The sequence below is a fragment of the Branchiostoma belcheri genome, unplaced genomic scaffold, assembly GCF_001625305.1.
Source record: "Branchiostoma belcheri isolate BF01 breed outbred unplaced genomic scaffold, Haploidv18h27 scaffold67, whole genome shotgun sequence".
Classification (NCBI taxonomy): domain Eukaryota; kingdom Metazoa; phylum Chordata; class Leptocardii; order Amphioxiformes; family Branchiostomatidae; genus Branchiostoma; species Branchiostoma belcheri.
Window position 1 is genome coordinate 888302 of NW_017804320.1, and position 18771 is coordinate 907072.

Below are 18771 nucleotides of genomic sequence, written 5' to 3' on the forward strand. Positions count from 1 at the left end.
TATCTCTCTATTTGGCCAATTCTACTATTTCCAGCCGCGCCCTCAAGCCTGGTAGAGGCTAGTTAAACGTAACACACCAGCTCCTGTATCTGTATAGCCGGTATAACCGCCCTTCGGCGTAACACACCAGCTTCTGTATCTGTATAGCCGGCGCGGTATAACCGCCCTTCGGCGTAACACACCAGCTTCTGTATCTGTATAGCCGGTATAACCTCCCTTCGGCGTAACACACCAGCTTCGCAGGCATGCGGCGCGGCGGCAGCTAGCTATATCAAACCGAACGGCTTGTTACACTCAATCTTTGCACATTTGATTGCAGGAGTTGTTTAAAGCTTTCTAGTGATGATGCCCCAACTGTGCTTGGTGGCAACGAGTTCCAGTCTACGATAGTTCTGGGGAAATACGAGTTTTTGAATACCTCAATTCTTGGTTGATAACTCTGATATTTGAAGGCAGGACTGTTTCTTGTTCTTTTCTGGGCTGGTATCAGATACTTAGTGGTTGGTACGTCCACCAGTTTATTAGTCATTTTGTACATCATGCACAGTCTGGACATTCTACGTCTGTCTTCCAGCGACCCCCACTGTAGGTTTCTTTTCATTTCCGTTACACTAGCACCCCTTTGATAGTTGTTCGTGCAGAATCTTGCAGCTTGGTTCTGTACCCTTTCCAGTTTATCTTTGTCTTTCTTTGTATATGGATCCCGCCCTTTTTTTCTATGGCGACAGTTCTGAGCATTGAACGTTCGCGCTGTGGTGGGGCTGTGTTCGCACATAACATGTCTGCTGTACCTGTTGCCGTGATATAGCAATGCTCCATTGGACTATACCATTCAGTACGTTAAAGAGGGGTCGTAATATGTTTGGCTGTACATTTTCGGGAATTATTATGAGATTTTATTCAATTTAAATTTATTCAATCAATTAAAATCGTACAAAAGCAGGAAATGCTAATGCACTCCTGAACTAGAAAGGCCAATATTTGCTTTGGAGCAAATACAGCGATGGGTTCACCACATTTTACGACATGGCAGGGAAAGAATGAGAAACACAAGGGAAAACAATGATTTACATTGATATAACTATAATATGAAGTAACATACAACTAAAACAACAGTTGGATAGCTATTCCCTACTTTATTGGTTAGGATTTTTAATCGCATAATGCAAACTGTTGATTTTCAAAATACAAAAAAAACGTTCATGCCCCGCATTCCAATGCTGGAGCAGAAAAGCTTGAAATACCTACCAAAACACTTGAATAAAGACATACTGTCAGTATGGAAATGCTCTGTGCAGGTGTTAATCAAGTTAAATCTCAACAGCCAATCAGCAAAAAATGCTCTGTGCAGGTGGAAATGCTCTGTGCAGGTGTTAATCAAGTTAAATCCCAACAGCCAATCAGCAAGAAGTATAGAGGAAAGCTGCATGCCTATTGGTTGATGCCCTGCATTCCATTGTGATGACTCATACCCAGACGTGGTAAACACGGCACACTGACACAGTAATACATTTGCTATAACACAGCCAAAAAACTCAAATAAAACCATTCTAAAAGCCTGTATCACAAAAATTTAAAAAACGCCTAGGGGTATTTGCCCACTGTACCTCCATACCAAATTTCACGACCTTAGGCCCTAAAATGAAGAAGCTGAATCCATTTAAAAAATGACAGGAGAAGAAGAAGAAGAAGAAGGAGAAGGAGAAGGAGAAGAAACATCAGAAAAAGCAATATGGGTTCACCACCACTTCGTGGTGTGGTGAACCCATAATTATGTATTCGATTTTTACAATTGGTTAAAAAACAAAACAGGACAGGTACACAAAAACACACTGTATACAAATATGTACAAACACCATCCAATCTACAACAGGAAATAGCAGACATGGGTTTTCAAATATCGATATATATATCAACCATTTTAGAATAAAATATCATGTGATGAAATATGGGTATATCTAGTTAGAATGGTAATTTCGTATCATTTTTTAGTATTGGGGAGAGCCTAAGATTTAAAAAAAAAAACAGATTTCCGACACTCCCATGTCTATTTATTTTTCAATTGTTATGTTTTGTTTTATTTGTAAGTGCCAAAATAATAATAAGATGACAAAAAATATGGGAGGGGGTGGTTCAAGATTTTTAATGCGGGTGAAGAACAGGTAATGTTACAGACAAAGTGGTGGCGTAATTCAATTTAACGTTCTTATATTAGCTTAGAACCAAACAATTAAATAAAACTAAAAGAACTAAGGTACACAAACGTAACAACATATACGATAGACATATGATGATGATAATGTACTTGATAACTGTTTCAAGATTTTTATTTGTGTACATCTGTATTTTACCCGTTTGTCCATAAAATGTTTGAAAGGAATCGGCATAATTTTAGCCAACGACAGGTGGTGGTATTAACAATAGTTCGGCAGGAGGGCGGGGGGGGGGTCAAATGGCAGCTTGTACGATACGTTAATATGTCGGGAAGATAGCATTTTGTTATTTCCTGGTTGTGGGTAGGCATTATTTTTGGTACTCTAAGCTTCATGTCGCATTGTAATGTACAATGGTAATTATTCGCTTTACTTCGTCATTCATTTTTTTAACAATGACACAGATACTGCACTTTAAATGCAGTGTATTGTACTAAAGACAAAGCGCTCAATGAATGCGTGAAAGTAAAACAATTATGAAATCAACTCTCGGTCCTGGTGATTTCTAGTGAGTGAGTAACCATGCCGCATTTCATACAATGATAATTATTCGAATTACTTAATATTTTTCATAATGCCACAGATACAGCCCTGTAACTGCTATGTATTGTACGAAAGACAATGCATTAAATGAACGCGTGTAAGCAAGTAAACAATTACGCTATGAAGTCAACTTTCGGTCCTAGTGGCTTCTAGTGCGTGGGCAACCATGTCGCATTTCACACAATGATAATTATTCGCTTTACTTCATATTTTTCACAATGCCACAGATACAGCACTATAACTGCTCTGTACTGTACTGTAAGAAAGACAAAGTACTCAATGAATGAATGAAAGTAAGTAAACAATTACGCTATGAAGTCAACTTTTGGTCCTAGTGATTTCTAGTGAGTGGGCAACCATGTCACATTTAACACAATGATAATTATTCGCTTTACTTCATATTTTTCACAATGCCATAAATACAGCACTGTAACTACAATGAACTGTAAGAAAGACAAAGAGCTCAATGAATGCGTGGAAGTAAAATAATTATGAAGTCAACTCTCGGTCCTACTGAGTGAGCGACCATGCCGCATTTCATACAATGATAATTATTCGCTTTACTTCATAATTTTCACAATGCTACAGACACAGCACTGTAAGTGCTCTAACAAAGACAAAGCACAATGAACGTGAGAAAGTAAAACAATTAGTCTATGGAGTTAACTCTCGGTCCCAGTGAGTTCCCTAACCGACGCACTGGGGGCTTCAATCTGCTGCTGTCACACAGACCAAAGCCACGACCATATTTTCCCACCACCCCAAACAAAAGAACCGAAAACCATTTGTGCGACGCCAGCGAGTGTTTTTGAGAGGTCCAGAACGGCCCATTGTGTTCGGGAAACAGCTATGATCTGTAAAATGTGAAAGATTGGGGATTTAGATGAATGGATGGTCATTTTTCAAGTCAACTTTTAGCTTCAGTAACAACCGTTATAAAACATACATGTATTTCATATCGATGCTGGTGGTCTGTATCGTTGAGTTTTACGTTTATTTTCAATTATTATGTAGTGTACATGTAACAAAATAGCTTTCTGGCTTATTTCGAACGACAATTTTAAAATAGACGTTAAGTGACTTGATATATAAAGAGTCTCACCTCTGAACGTTTCCAAGTAGCAATTACTAATACAATTGTCTTCTCAATAACAAAAATATACAGTGTACGAAATCTGCTGTTTGCGTCCCAATCAGCTCATACTACTATCAGAAAAATAAGTTGTATGAACCTCTGAATGCAATGATTTTGTAGTTATACATACATAACAGATGTACAACAAAAACTAACCTCCATAGCGTGCCAAAAACTGGAAGTTTTGGGGAGTCTTCATGGTCTTTGGGATCTTTTATGTGCTATTCTCTGATTGCATATAGACAACATAGCCGGCCTGGTTGAATTACCCCCGTTTTAGAACTGGGCTAATCGCTAATCAGAAAACAGCCGAAGACCACCAAACCTCCAGTTCTATAGGACTTCTACGGAAACAAAAACATTGTCTGCTCTTGATCAAAGACAATTTAAGTGCCCTCTTAAGTACGCTACCTAACTTAAAGTGGTATCATAAATATGTAGAAAAAAGTTTTTGGTTCAAGCAATGTGACACTGTTCTTACATCTCAATCTCCTCTACCTTCTGACAAAGCCTGCTAGCGGGGAGGGGGGCGTAACAGAATTAGAACTGCGGGTCAACTGACCTCTCAATCAGGCGAGAAAAATCGCTTGGTCCCGTATCACGCCATGAAGAGATTCGTCTTCCGTCGGCTATTATGTCCCGATTTCCCCTTTCAGGTCAAAAATCAGATTTACTGGAAGAGGCGCCGGCTGCCCTTTTACACAAAAGGACCAGCGGATTAGACCATGATAGCGGGGATAGGATATCCACAGCATTGATGACTCATTTAATCAAAAACCATTATGTGTTATTTATTGGAAAATTGCATTATGTCCTCTTGGAGTTGACGTGTGGGTGCATAATTCGGTACGTCAGCCGATTGTTTCTAGGTGGTTTCTGGATGTGGAGATCGTGTTGCACGTGAATTTACATCTTTTCAATTTGTTTTTCAATTGCAGAGCCTGGTCTTGAATTTGTGGGGTCAATCTATTACGACATGGCGTCTGCCTTGCCCACGTCGAAGAACAAAAAATGTACATAAAAAGCGGGAAAGTTTTTAGATTTTGGGAAATCTTCTATGCAATGCCAGCGAATACTTATAGAAGAGTATTTCAGCTATTACATATGTTGGTGTCCAAATCATATGATCATAATGATGACTTGTTATGTGTAACTCGTACTTTCCAAGAACTATCGTAGAGGGGAACTTGTTGTCACCAAGCACAGGGACATCATCACTCAATTGAATGTGCAAAAATTAAGTGTAACAGGTCGTTTGGTAATATAGCTAGCTGCCGCCGCACCGCGTGCCTGCGAAGCTGAAGGGCGGTTACACTGGCTATACAGATACATGTACTTAATGATATTCTCATCGGGGCTTTTAGTAAGAAAAATCCTCGAACGGCGCTGTTGGAGAGTTTGCTACATCATCCTGTTGTCCTCTGGTATCTTTCAGGTCTTGATGAAGCACATCGTTAATACTCCATCTTAGGATTCATCCATCTAGTCAGTCATTCATCAACCCATTCTTCCTCTGACTACAACATACCACCAGTAGCTATACCATTAATCTTATATACAGTTAGCTGACTGATAGATCTACAGTCATAGTGGAGAAGACACACACACTACATCCATAGTGTGGGCAACGGTAGCCGGTTTTAGTATATCACAACCACATCAACTGTAGTCTGGCTTGGCACCCTTTGTTATGAAAATTCTACGAAGCAATGTTAGAGAATTCATCTTGTACACAGTTAGCTGACTGATAGATCTAAACTCATAGTGAAGAAGATACACATATTACATACATGAGTGTGGGCAACGGTAGCCGGTTTTAGTATATCACAACCACATCAACTATAGTCCGGCTTGGCACCCTTTGTTATGAAAATTCTACGAAGCAATGCTAGGGAATTCATCTTATATACAGTTAGCTGACTGATAGATCTATAGTGGAGAAGACACATACATTACATACATAAGTGTGGGCAACGGTAGCCCGTTTTCGTATATCACAACCACATCAACTATAGTCAGGCTTGGCACCCTTTGTTAAGAAAATTCTACGAAGCAATGCTAGGGAATTCATCTTATATACAGTTAGCTGACTGATAGATCTATACTGGAGAAGACACATACATTACATACATAAGTGTGGGCAGCGGTAGCTGGTTTTAGTATATCACAGCCACATCAACTATAGTACGGCTTGGCACCCTTTGTTAAGAGAATTATACGGGGCAATGCTAGGGAGTGTTTCGTCCGCTGTCTGCTGATACAAAACAATGGCACAGGGCGTCTGACATCTCAACTATGACATTCTTATAGTAGAGGAGACACACAAACTACATTCATGAATGTAGGCAACGGTAGCCGGTTGTAGTATATCACAACCACATCAACTTTGTTCGAAGATTATACGAAGCAATGCTAGGGGATATTTCTTCCTCTGTCTGCTGATACAATACAGTTAACTACTACAGCCAGACTGTACAATGGCACAGGGCGTCTGACATCTCAACCACCGAAATACTAGACACACAAACTACATTCATGAGTGTAGGCAATGGTAGCCGGTTGTAGTATGTCAAAACCACATCAACATTGTTAGAAGATTCTACTAAGCGATGCTAGGGGATATTTCAGTTGATACAATACAGTTTACTGCGGCTGTACAAAACAATGGCTCTGACATCTCAACCACCGAACCAGAGACCTCGTTACAGCCGTTATTTACAACGTGTGGTCACTTTCCTTCTTCCCGACCAATGGAGCGTCTCTTCATCCATCACTTTCCCTTTCTTCCGCCTAAACGATGGACCAATCAGCGATTCGTCACGCTGGAGGCAGCTGGGAGCCCCCCTCTTACACCCTTCTCCTCTCTACCGTCTTCTTTTCCTCCTGCCCACCCTCCCGTGTCCTCCCCTCAGTCTACTCCATTTTCCTCATGTCTCCAACATCTTTATTTTTGACAGCTGGAGCTCTCAGGGAAGACAGCAGCTCTTAAAGAGTCTTCTCCGCCTGTCTCTGTAGAACTAACTGTCTTTGTCTGCCGGCTAGCTCCTCTCCAATTTCTAAATCAAGACATCACTTCGTATCCTATTGTCATACAATTACATGTGACCGTTCGTGACTACGAGAAGAGGCGTATACTAGAATTTAGATTATATAGTAAAGAGAGAAATGATCTGTATAGGCTTGTACAAAACCTATTTCCTTACTTCATACACTTGAGCACTGTAGAAAAATTCATATTCCTAATGCGACTTGACAAGCCTTCCATCGAAAAACATATATGTTCCTTTATCTCTACTATAATAACTGAAAAGCGAGAAGTTGAATTTATGTCATGATAGCTAGTTTTATCTTTTATATATCTTTTCATCATGTTTTGTTTTGACCTGTACCTAGCCCAGTGTGGCAAAAATGTGCAATAAAGGTCGTCATCAATTAATTCATTCATTCATTTATCAATTCATACATTATAATTATACCAGATTCCGTCCAAAGCTTTTTAAACATCTACTCTCCAAGCAGAGGTTTCGGCTTATTTCTGGCATGTTTTTAGGTGTTGCTTTCTTCCTTGTACTAGTATCTTTTTGGACGCCAGCCCAACTGCGGTGGCAAATGGATAGAGCCTGGCCGATTTGATACCGTCTTGGCAGCAGCCACCAAAAAGATGTGCTCGGAGATTATCAAACATCCACAATATATCGTGCCCACTTTCTCATCGTTTGCTCCACACCACTTTATTGTGATATGTATGTTCTTGACGGGCTGGAAAACCCATCGAGAAATCCCGGTTATAGCTCCGTGAGGTCAGCGTTAAGAAAATGTTACTGGGATAGCTTGACCCTCCCGCTATTAAGGGCAACCCTGGCTGGTCAGGGACACCATTTCCCGGACATCACGAGGAGCAGATCGTCCGAACCCATTACAGGTTTGGCAGGAATCGTTCTCGTGTGTGTACTTTTGCCCCTCCAGTGGTCAAACTCCTCAAATTGATTCAATTTTGTTCCGAATTGAATTCCGCGGCGTTGGCGTGCGATAATGGGGTTTGGGCTGGGTTGAAGAGCGGAGATGTGACATGTATGGACTCCTGAAGTCTGCGGCTGGCAGCGGCGAGTAGTCTAGCCTGGTATCCAGTCTCATCGTGGTCGGGGCCGAAAGAGCTCTGTCCCGCCCGCCTCACATAGGTTTCCCGGTGTGTATTTCACGAGCATACTGTCTCTTATTAGTGTAACACTCCTACCGGGACGGTCTGTTGCACTGGGCGGGTGACGCTATTAGGGCCCCCGAAGGCACAACCTGCCCGAACACCCCAATACCCCCAATCACGTAAGACTGGATACCAGGCTACAAGTCATCAGGCGGACTAGCTGTGTGGACTCGGTCTATAGCAGGAACGATTGCCTTAGATCATGGTCGTGGCTACATGCTAACTGTGCTCTCCACCAGACTCCTTTGCAGGCTGAATGAATAATAGAAATCGGCCTATAAAGGGGATATAACTGGCCAAAGGAGTTGGCCAGCCAGAGAGGGTCCATTTGCCAACTCCTCTGGCTCCAACTCTCAATTATATCCGATTTCTACTATTTATTCAGCCCATAATTATATAAAGGAGTCTGGTGGAGACTAGTAACTGTGTGCGTGACCGAGGATTTATTCAAAACATTATAACAACACTGACTGTTGAATTGAAGAAACGGGTGTGTGTGTATGTGTATGTGTGTGTGTGTGTGCGTGTGTGTGTGTGTGTGTGTGTGTGTGTGTTGAGGGTGGGTGGGTGCTTACAATATCTAGTATTAACCAGTTGATTCTGTGTTCCTTGTGACATGTGCATTTGCATTTGTACGTTTTCTTTTCCGTTTTATTTGGAGAGTTTGCAATGTAAGGATTTAACTTCATTATCATCATCTTAGGACTCCTATAACTTAACCTCAGGGGTATCCTATATAAACAGCAGTGGTATTGACCTCCCCGTGTGTATTGTAAGTCATTAGAAGCAACAAGTTGCAATGAGATCACACTCAAGTAAAATATAACATGAAAAGTGTACGATAAATGGTGACGTTACTAGACTTATGCGAATTTTGTCTGCCATTTTTGCTGGGAGACTGTTAGGAGGTGATATAGACCGAGTTAGAGTTTGAATCAACAGAACTGACTAAAGTGTTACCAAGTACTTGTCTGTTAGCCCCTACCAGGCTTCGACAAGCGGCTGGAGAGAGTAGAACTTGGCCAAAAAGACGGATGGTGTGTAAGGGAGTAAGGGAACATGTACAGTTTGGTCGATTAGCCCTAACGAGGACCAACTCCCCTGGCATATCATCTGTCTATTTGGCCAATTTCTACTCTTACTAGCCGCTTCCCAAAGCCTGGTAGAGGCTATTAGCAATTAGCCTTCGGGCAAGAATTTGCAATAAACAATTATTATAAATTATTGACTTTGAAAAATCTAGTTTGCTCGGTATAATGAACCCGTAAATGCTACTGTGCATATCATTTGTCTTCTCTGTCACGACCAGTGGGAGATTAGGAGATTAGCTCTTCAATGAGCTAAAAGTGGATCGAGATCACTTTTTTGACTTACGCTTTACTTTATTGCACGACAATTGTACAGGGTACATTGTATGGCAAATAGGTAACAATAAGTAGCATAGTAAAATAGAGAGGTATAGAATAAAACTTAACAACTTATATATAGAAAAAAATAATCAAAAGTTAGCTTAGGCTTTACAACCAGGCGGAGTTATTTATGGGTACATGTGACAGCAAATCAGTATTCTTTCTAATAACAAAACAGTCTTTTATGTATCTACCTATTTTTGCATTGTGTGGGCTGTTGCATTTAAATATATAATCAAATCTATCTTTGACTGACCTAAGAGTTTGTAAGTGCTTGTCTGTACACTTCGTGACTCGCTGACTGTCCGTGGACAGCTGTCATCAGCTGAAATGTGGCCCAGGCCCGAGGAAAGCGCGCTCGGACCGCGGCTGATCAGCACCAGCGCTTGTTAACGGCCAGGCAATTGGGTCAGACGCGCCCCGAAGAGAGTAAATCATCGGGCCGCTAACGAGGAGAGAGAGCGGGGCTGTCCGCTGGGACCGGACCTGTTGCCGGCCCGAGGACGTGCCCGGTGACGTGCCCGCCACCCGTCTCAGTACGTCGTCACCCAATTAGCGCCGGCTCCAAACGCATTAACGGTAATCTGAGCCGGTAATCCTCGGGACCCCTCTAACCCTGGCCCGGTACGGGGGGAGGGAGGCAAGTAGCTAGTCTCTACCAGGCTCTACCCGGGCCCCGGTACGGGGAAAGGGGGCAAATAGCTAGTCTCTACCAGGCTTCGGGAAGCGCGGGCAGAAAGAGAAAGAGAGCGAGCGAGCGAGTGAGAGAGAGAGAGAGTAAGAGAGAGTACTGTAACATAAGAACATTGCACAGACACGTGTTTCCTCTATTCTGAATAAAAATTCTATTTTTGAATTCTATTCTTGAATAAAAAGTCCACTGGGAACGCGTTGTCTAGCTAATCTTACTACAAATCTATTGAAAGAAGCCGCGCGCTATGTTCAACTCACTCACTCACTCACTCACTCACTCACGCACTCACTCACGCACTCACTCACTCACTCACTCACTCACTCACTCACTCACTCACTCACTCACTCACTCACTCACTAACTCACTCACTCAATCCTCTTGCACGTGGTGCGTAGAGCTGACTAGCTTCGTCAGGGCTCGCCACTTTCCTCTGTCTATCTTTCTATGTCCAACTGATATGGAGCAAATCGTTATTTTAGTTGGACACCACTAATACGGCGTAACTGTAATACTTCAGCATTATTTCTCCTGTTGTGTAAATACACGTATCCTCTACACACGGTCTACCACTGTGGCCCAGGGCATGCCGTGAGAGTACCCAACTGGCACGGACAGAGTTTAGACTTTCTGCCGCCCAGACCCGACCCCAAATTGAAACAGGGGCGACCCTGGATTTTCTATCTCTTTGTGTGGCAAAGTCGGAGTAGATCGGGCCTTTTATCCGCGACCCACGGCTGGTACAGTAGTGGCTGGGATTGAGACGTGACCACAAAGAAGATAAAAACATGTGACGACTAATACATAGTATTTTACTGTTGCTATTTTAAATATACACTGCCTCTTATCTAAAACCCTTTGTTGTGGTGTATTTGCCTAAAGACTAATAATAGACAAGTTGTGTGCAATAACAAGGAGGTGGATATACAAAAAAAGACTCCCGGGTAAAAATACACAGCCTTGTCTGGGGTATTTGGAGTCTGCATTTCGGCATATCTAGATATACGCACATGTGTAATAACCCTTTGTTGTTGTGTATTTACATAAAGACTAATAATAGTCTAGTCGTACATGTAAATAATAACAAAGACGTGGATATACCAAATACTAAGACTCCCGGGTAAAAATACACAGCCTTCTATGAGTTATTTTGGGTCTGCATTTCGGCATATCTAGATACATGCCTGTTGCTATTTTATATATATACTGTCTCTTCCAGAAACCTTCGTGTAGTGCTTTTACATAAAGACTTATAGTAGGCTAGTTGTAAGATGTGGATACACGCTAGACTACCGAGCAAAACTACTCGTACAAACACAACCTTCTCTCAGGCATTTGCAGTCTGAATTTCGGCATATCTAGATATATGACCGCCGTGCTGCTATGACGTCTGTATCTTAGCCTCTATCAGGCTTAGGGATGGGGCAGGAAGGATAACATATGCCATTGGAGTTGGTCCTCTAGCAGTTTTATTTGTAGAATTTTTAATGCGTTCTTTTGCCGGCCATCCTACAACCAGCCGCCCAATGTTATATTTGGCAAATTTCTACTCTTTCCAGCCGCCTCCCGAAGCCTGGTAGAGGCTAGCTACTGGTATGTTATGTTTTGCCGATTATCGCTCTCTCCCTCTCTCTTTCTCTCTCCCTCGCTTGCTCGCTATCTCTCATTCTGTCAACCACATTGAACGCTGCTATAGTAGTTTCCATTTTGCCAGAGGACCCAGACTGTCAGATAACAAGACTAAAACTAATACTGTTGTTTTGGACATCACCTGCTTCTCTCTCTCTCTCTCTCCCATCTCTCTCTCTCTCTCTCTCTCCCATCTCTCTCTCTCTCTCTCTCTTGAGGTACTTTCAAGATGCCCTGCGCATGAGGTGTTAGTCCAGTAAACGGACTTGTACGGTTCGTTTCTCTCCCTTCACGCAAACCTGAGATATCCCTCCACTTGTGTTGAAAGTCTGTATACACAACACATATACAGGACTGGAGGAAGCTGTTCTCTCGGGTTGTAGCAGGTCTCCAGAGTGTGTATGACTCTGTTCCGACCTCGCATTCCTGTCCGTACGTTAAGCGGTCCGGGCGAAATTGAATTAGCGGCTGGGTAAACGCGAAGCCTACACGTCTGTTGACGTGTTTATAGTTTGGATGTCGAAAGATGCCCTGAGAATGCTCAACAATCGGCTCAGTAGTATGTAACCACGTAGCCTCTACCAGGCTTCGGGAGGCGGCTGGAAAGTAGCTGGAGTGTCAGTAGCCTCTACCAGGCTTCGGGAGACGGCTGCAAAGTAGCTTGAGTGTCAGTAGCATCTACCAGGCTTCGGGAGGCGGCTGGAAAGTACACGTAGCTTGAGTGTCGGTAGCCTCTACCAGGCTTCGGGAGGCGACTGGAATGTAGCTTGTGTGTCAGTATCCTCTACCAGGCTTCGGGAGGCGGCTGGAAAGTAGCTTGAGTGTCGGTAGCCTCTACCAGGCTTCGGGAGGCGGCTGGAAAGTAGCTTGAGTGTCAGTAGCCTCTACCAGGATTCGGGAGGCGGCTGGAAGGTAGCTTGAGTGTCAGTAGCCTCTACCAGGCTTCAGGAGGCGGCTGGAAAGTAGCTTGAGTGTCAGTAGCCTCTACCAGGCTTCGGGAGGCGGCTGGAAAGTAGCTTGAGTGTCGGTAGCCTCTACCAGGCTTCGGGAGGCGGCTGGAAAGTAGCTTGAGTGTCAGCCGTTTTAGCTTTCACCCGCTCCCCACGATTCGCTCAGGCCCAAAGCGGATGAAAGCTAAAAAGGCTGACACTCAGGCTAGCTGGAAAGAGTAGAAATTGGCCCAAAAGAAAGATAATATGCCAGGGGAGTTGGTCAGCTAGAGAGTGCATTTGGGGGGGGGGGAAGTTCTGCAAACTGTAATCTCTATCTAGCGGACCGACTCCCCTGCCATGTTCTGTGTCTGTATCGATATAGCCGATATAACCGCCCTTCGGCGGCAGCTAGCTATATCACACCGAACGGCTTGTTCCACTCAGTCTTTGCACATTTGATTGCAAGAGTTGTTTAAAGCTTTCTAGTGATGATGCCCCAACTGTGCTTGGTGGCAACGAGTTCCAGTCTACGATAGTTCTGGGGAAATATGAGTTTTTGAACACCTCAATTCTTGGTTGATAACTCTGATATTTGAAGGCATGACTGTTTCTTGTTCTTTGTCCCTCTATTTGGCCAATTTCTACTCTTCCCAGCCGCATCTCGAAGCCTGGTAGAGGCTACAGCGACAACCACATGCGGAATACATCTCTAATCCTCTAACATGATATCAGCGCTTAGGATCAATTTAATTACCAAGCAAATAAATCCAAGCCCCGGCTTTCAAATCCTGACGAGTGTGTATATTTCTATATATGGGGCGTGGAAATCCGCCCTGGGGGGGAGATCACGATCGTTTTCTCCTTAGGCCACAGCAAGTAATTTTTATGGATGACATCAGCGCGTGCATTGATTTTCGCCTGATTTTGGAAGAAAAAAACAAGAAGTTTTGTTGCCCTTTGACGGTGGTAAACATTCCGAAAATGGACAAAACGACATGCCTTGCAATGCCGGAACGTACATGGCAGATAAACATGAAGAGAGGAGACAAGACAAGGCTCTGATTTACTTTTTTTACTTTTACTTTGATGCAAAGATGTATTTTATTCCTTTTATACGTTCCCACGGAATCCAAAACATTTGTACAATCATTGAAAACCTTCCCTTTTTAAAGTTGTTTTAGTGACAAATTGGTGTTGTGATAGTTGGCAGTAAAGTTAGCACCATATACACATGTAGGTATCATTTCTTGTTTAATAGGGTTTATGATGTCAAAATTTCAAAATGTAGGAATCTTGTTTTTTGGACCGGCCTTGTTTTTCTTCGCCCTGTCGCATTAGATTTGGAGTCTGCGGAGGATGTCATCCATAAAATTGACTTACTGTGGCCTTACAGAGAAATAAAACATCGGCCCGCATATTGGCACGGATGCTCATTTAATTGTGAGGCACTTTGGAGGGTTGGGGGAGATCGGAAGTGAATTAAGTGGAATTGGAGAGAAATAGTTTTTCGTTGCCGAGTCTAAGCCCTGTTGATGGGGTAGATAGAGCAGCAGGGATGGAAGGACGAGTTGTAGATTAATAAAGCAGAATTATGTGGCAATAAGAATTATCATCTTCAGATATCACTTAAGATAGTTGGTAAAAGTTGAAACGTCAGAAATGAAGTAAGTAGTGATGATATCAAAATAAACTTATGGGATACAGTTTTGTAGGTTGAAAGGGATAGAGTTTCATTTTAATTTTTTTAAGATAATTTTTTTTCTTTAAAATAAAGGTTCTTATGAAGACTTCACAAGAAATTGCGAATTAAAAATTAAAGTTATGAAGATGACAAGTAAGTAAGGCCACAGCAAGTAAGTTTTATGGATGACATCAGCGCGCGCATTAATTTTCGCCTGATTTTGGAAAAAAAACATAAGAAATTTTGTTGCCCTCTGACAGTGGTCAACATGCCGAAAATAGACAAAGTGGCATATCTTGCCATGCCGTAACATTTATGGCAGATAAATGTGAAGAGAGGAGACAAGACAAGTCTCTGATTTATTGTTTTGTCTTTTACTTTGATGCAGTGATGTACTTCATGCATTTTATATGCTCCCACTGAATCAAAACTATTTGTACAATGTTTGAAATGTTGTAATAGTTGGCAATAAACTATTTATCATTTTCTTGTTCAACAAGGTTTCTGATGTTAAAATTTGGAAATGTAGATATCTTGAATTTTTTACCCGCCTTGTTTTTTTTTCGCCCTTTCGGATTTAATTTGGAGTCTGTGGAGGATGTCATCCATAAAATTTACTTGCAGTGGCCTAAGTAATGATACACAAATGGAACGAATCTAACTCTCAGCTTATACCAATAGATACACATAGGTACATATAGATACAAAACAGTTCACAATGACGAAGAAGTAGTAGTAGTAGTAGTAGTAGTAGTAGTAGTAGAAGAAGTAGTAGTAGTAGTAGTAGTAGTAGTAGTAGTAAACTTAGCACAAGTAGTAGTAGTAATAGTAGTAGTAGTAGTAGTAGTAGTAGCAGTAGCAGCAGCAGCAGCAGCAGCAGTAGTAGTAGTAGTAGTAGTAGTAGTAGTAGTAGTAGTAGTAGTAGTAGTAGTAGTAGTAGTAGTAAATGGTTTATTGGTAAAAACACGGGACAAATCAGTATACACTGAATTACGCCGAATTTTACATTCCACATTCTCAGTAAAACTAACACTGTAGGCTAATATAGTACATATACAAGTATATACAAGTAACGTACAATAATTGTCGACATGGTTTTCCATACAATTAGTATAGCGTGGTGGTTCAGCATCAAGAAATTTTTGCTTGGTTTCCTGTAGTTCCGGCTGTTGTTCCATGCACGATTCTCTTCCTTAGGCCACACCAAGTAAATTTTATGAAGAGATTCAAGAAATTCCGCTTCCTGTAACTATGACCAAAGAGTCACGACAGTGCCGCAAATAGGTTTGTATGGACAAAAGCTTATGAAGCATCAAGCAAGACTTCCATTAGGAATTCAGTTTGGTACATGCTGCCACATTTGAAGAAACTTGCTGACCGCTCCATCTATCTCCCCAAAGCACAGGACGACAAGTGCTGTTCCACCTGATTTATTGCTGTTTTGATGATGAATAAAAGACTTCTTGCTTGTTACACTGTGTCACCTCATTCAATTTGTGTCCTAACATTTGTCGTCTCATAGTATATTTCTAATCTAGGCATCTTGTTTTTTCGGGCCCTACTTGTTTTTTTCTCGCCCTCTCGCATTAGATTTAGGGTCTCCAAAGGACATCATCCATAAAATTTATTTGGTGTGGCCTTATCTCCAAACAATATCACCGCCAGGGTTGCAGAGGTCACCCGACATGAGAAGTTTAGCGGCGCGGTTATTAATTTTGCCCGGTCTCAGAACCCCTGAACGCCAGGCTGCACATTAACTCCTTGTTTTAATAAATCAGGCGGGTTTTAATTAAGGCCACAGCAAGTAAATTTTATGGATGACATCCTCCGCAGACTCCAAATCTAATGCGAGCGGGCGAAAAAAAACAATAAAAAAAAATAAGGTTCCTACAATTTAAAATTTTGACTCAATCATTGTACAAATGGTTTTGATTCAGTGGGAACATCACGTATACACAGCCAGCATCACATATCACTGCATCAAAGTAAGAAATAAAACAGTAAATCAGAGCCTTTTTCTTGTCTCCTCTCTTCATAATTTATCTGCCATTCACCTTCCGACATGGCAACAGACATCTTTGCCCATTTTCAGCATATTGACCACTGTCAGAAGGCAACAAAAGTTCTTGTTTTTTTAAAATCAGTCGAAAATTAATACGCGTGTGATGTCATCCATAGAAATTATTTGCTGTGGCCTAACATCGAACGGGGGAAGCTCTGAGAAGCGACCCGCCGATTTTACTGCACCAACCCAGCTGGAAGTACAGCACCGCTACGGAGGTAATGATGGTAAAATATTCATTTGGCGGAAATTCAAAATCATGAATGAACTAGAAAAGTAACATGGGTAATGATGGGAAAATATTCATATGGCGGAATTTTCGAGTGGGGATCCGGAAATTCAAAATTATGTTGCATGTTTGGTCAATATTGCATCAGAATTTTGCAATACGTTGTAGACGATATCTTTTCCGATATAACATTAGCAAACTACAGACGGGATGTTAACCTTATATACGCGAATACGGTCTTATATGAGACGTTCTGCCGAAGTGCTTTGCACAATACATTACGTACAACGTACTGTTCACGTACCTGCGCAGTGCCTCTCCCAATGCCTGGCTACCAAAGCTATTCTAGACCCTCTTTTTGTCCTGCTCGCAAATAGCAGAGAGGACAAGGCTGGATTTCCTGACGTTCAAGGCCTCGTTGAAAGACACATGTCGGGTCTCAGGAAACAGGAGTTCCAAAACAAAGCGTTACGGAAGTTTAGCAATGGCTTACAGCATTTGTAAAATGCTTTAGAGGTTACAGTGTCAAGAAACTCTAGTAGTACGAATCTCGATAAAACTTACTAAAAGGAAAGTCGAGGAGTCACTAAGTATCACTTTTTAGCAGTTGTGAATTGTACTTAGCCCATTGAGGTAAAATGTGCTATAAAGGTCGTCATTATGTTTACCGAAGGAAAATACGTTGTTTTTGCTCTGTTTCGTCTTCTTCTTCTGTTCCAAACAAATAAGGTCAATGACCTGAACCAGGCGTCTGTCACCATGGTAACTGCTGTTGGGTTACATCGTGTTGCAATTTTATAGCAGGAAGGATGTAAACTCCCCTCACCATACATATGAATGTGTTTGAGTAAGAATTAATACTAAGAGCAGACCACATGTGAAGGTAAACGTTATGCTTTGCAAATGTTACCTTTCTAGTTACGCGCAAGCGCATTAGAAGATAGACTGCCGCAAAACGTTCAAAGTGAAACTGTCGTGAATCGAAACGAGAGTTATGTTTTAATGAGTATCATATTCATATATGATAGTATCATCAATTGTTTCGCCTTTATTTCCTTTGTGTGGTTTACGTTGTTGCTAAGCCTTCCTGTTGTCGTCATACATATATATACTCCATTTCAGATGTCTTTATTTCGAAGTCTTTATTTCGAAGTGTGCCCTTGGGAGAGCACTTGAACGTAGTGTTAGTTGCACAAAAGCTTTTCTAGTTCAACTCTTGTCGTGATCTTTTCGCCAAACATATTGAGGACTCCTGCTAATTTGCAGGACAAAGAGCCGCCACATGGCGCAGTAATGACGGGCACGTCGTCCTGTCGGAATACTAGCCTCCTGTGCAGGCCTCCGGTAGCCTCTATCAGGCTTCGGGAGACGGCTGGAAAGAGTAGAAATCGTCCAAATAGAGGGATAGAATGTTGTATTTCAACATTTAACAGAATAATACATGGTGGTGACATGCTCGAACGAAATAGCTTATATTAACGTCACCATTGGACATAAGATTATAATTACAACATGAAACAAAGTATGCAAAGGGGATTGTACAATATTCAATATAATTATTTCAACATTTGAATAAAACAATACATAGTGACGCGGATTAGCTTATATTAACGCCACCACTGGACATACAATTATAACTGCAACATATGAGACAAAAGTATGAAAAGCGGAACGTCCGATATACTAGTATACAGGAACAGAATTAAACAAGTAAAATCTGAGATTTTATACCTCCGGCGCCGCAGGACTAGTGTTTTAAACAACGAATTTATCGAGACCGGACACCCTTCTGTGCAAGGGGTCAGCTGCGTGGACGAGACCGATAATACCTAATACACGCCAAAGGTCAACGGTCGCGACCACTTTCACGCTCAAAGGGGTGTTCTGGGCCCACAAAAACGCACCATTTTCACGCCCGAAAACACATATAGAATAAAAACAAAAGAAAGTGCATCATCTGCAGCTCAATGGCAAAACATATACCGAGTCTCAAAAGAATCGGTCCACCCAAACGCGAAAAACAGATGCGAACGTGAAAATCTAAAT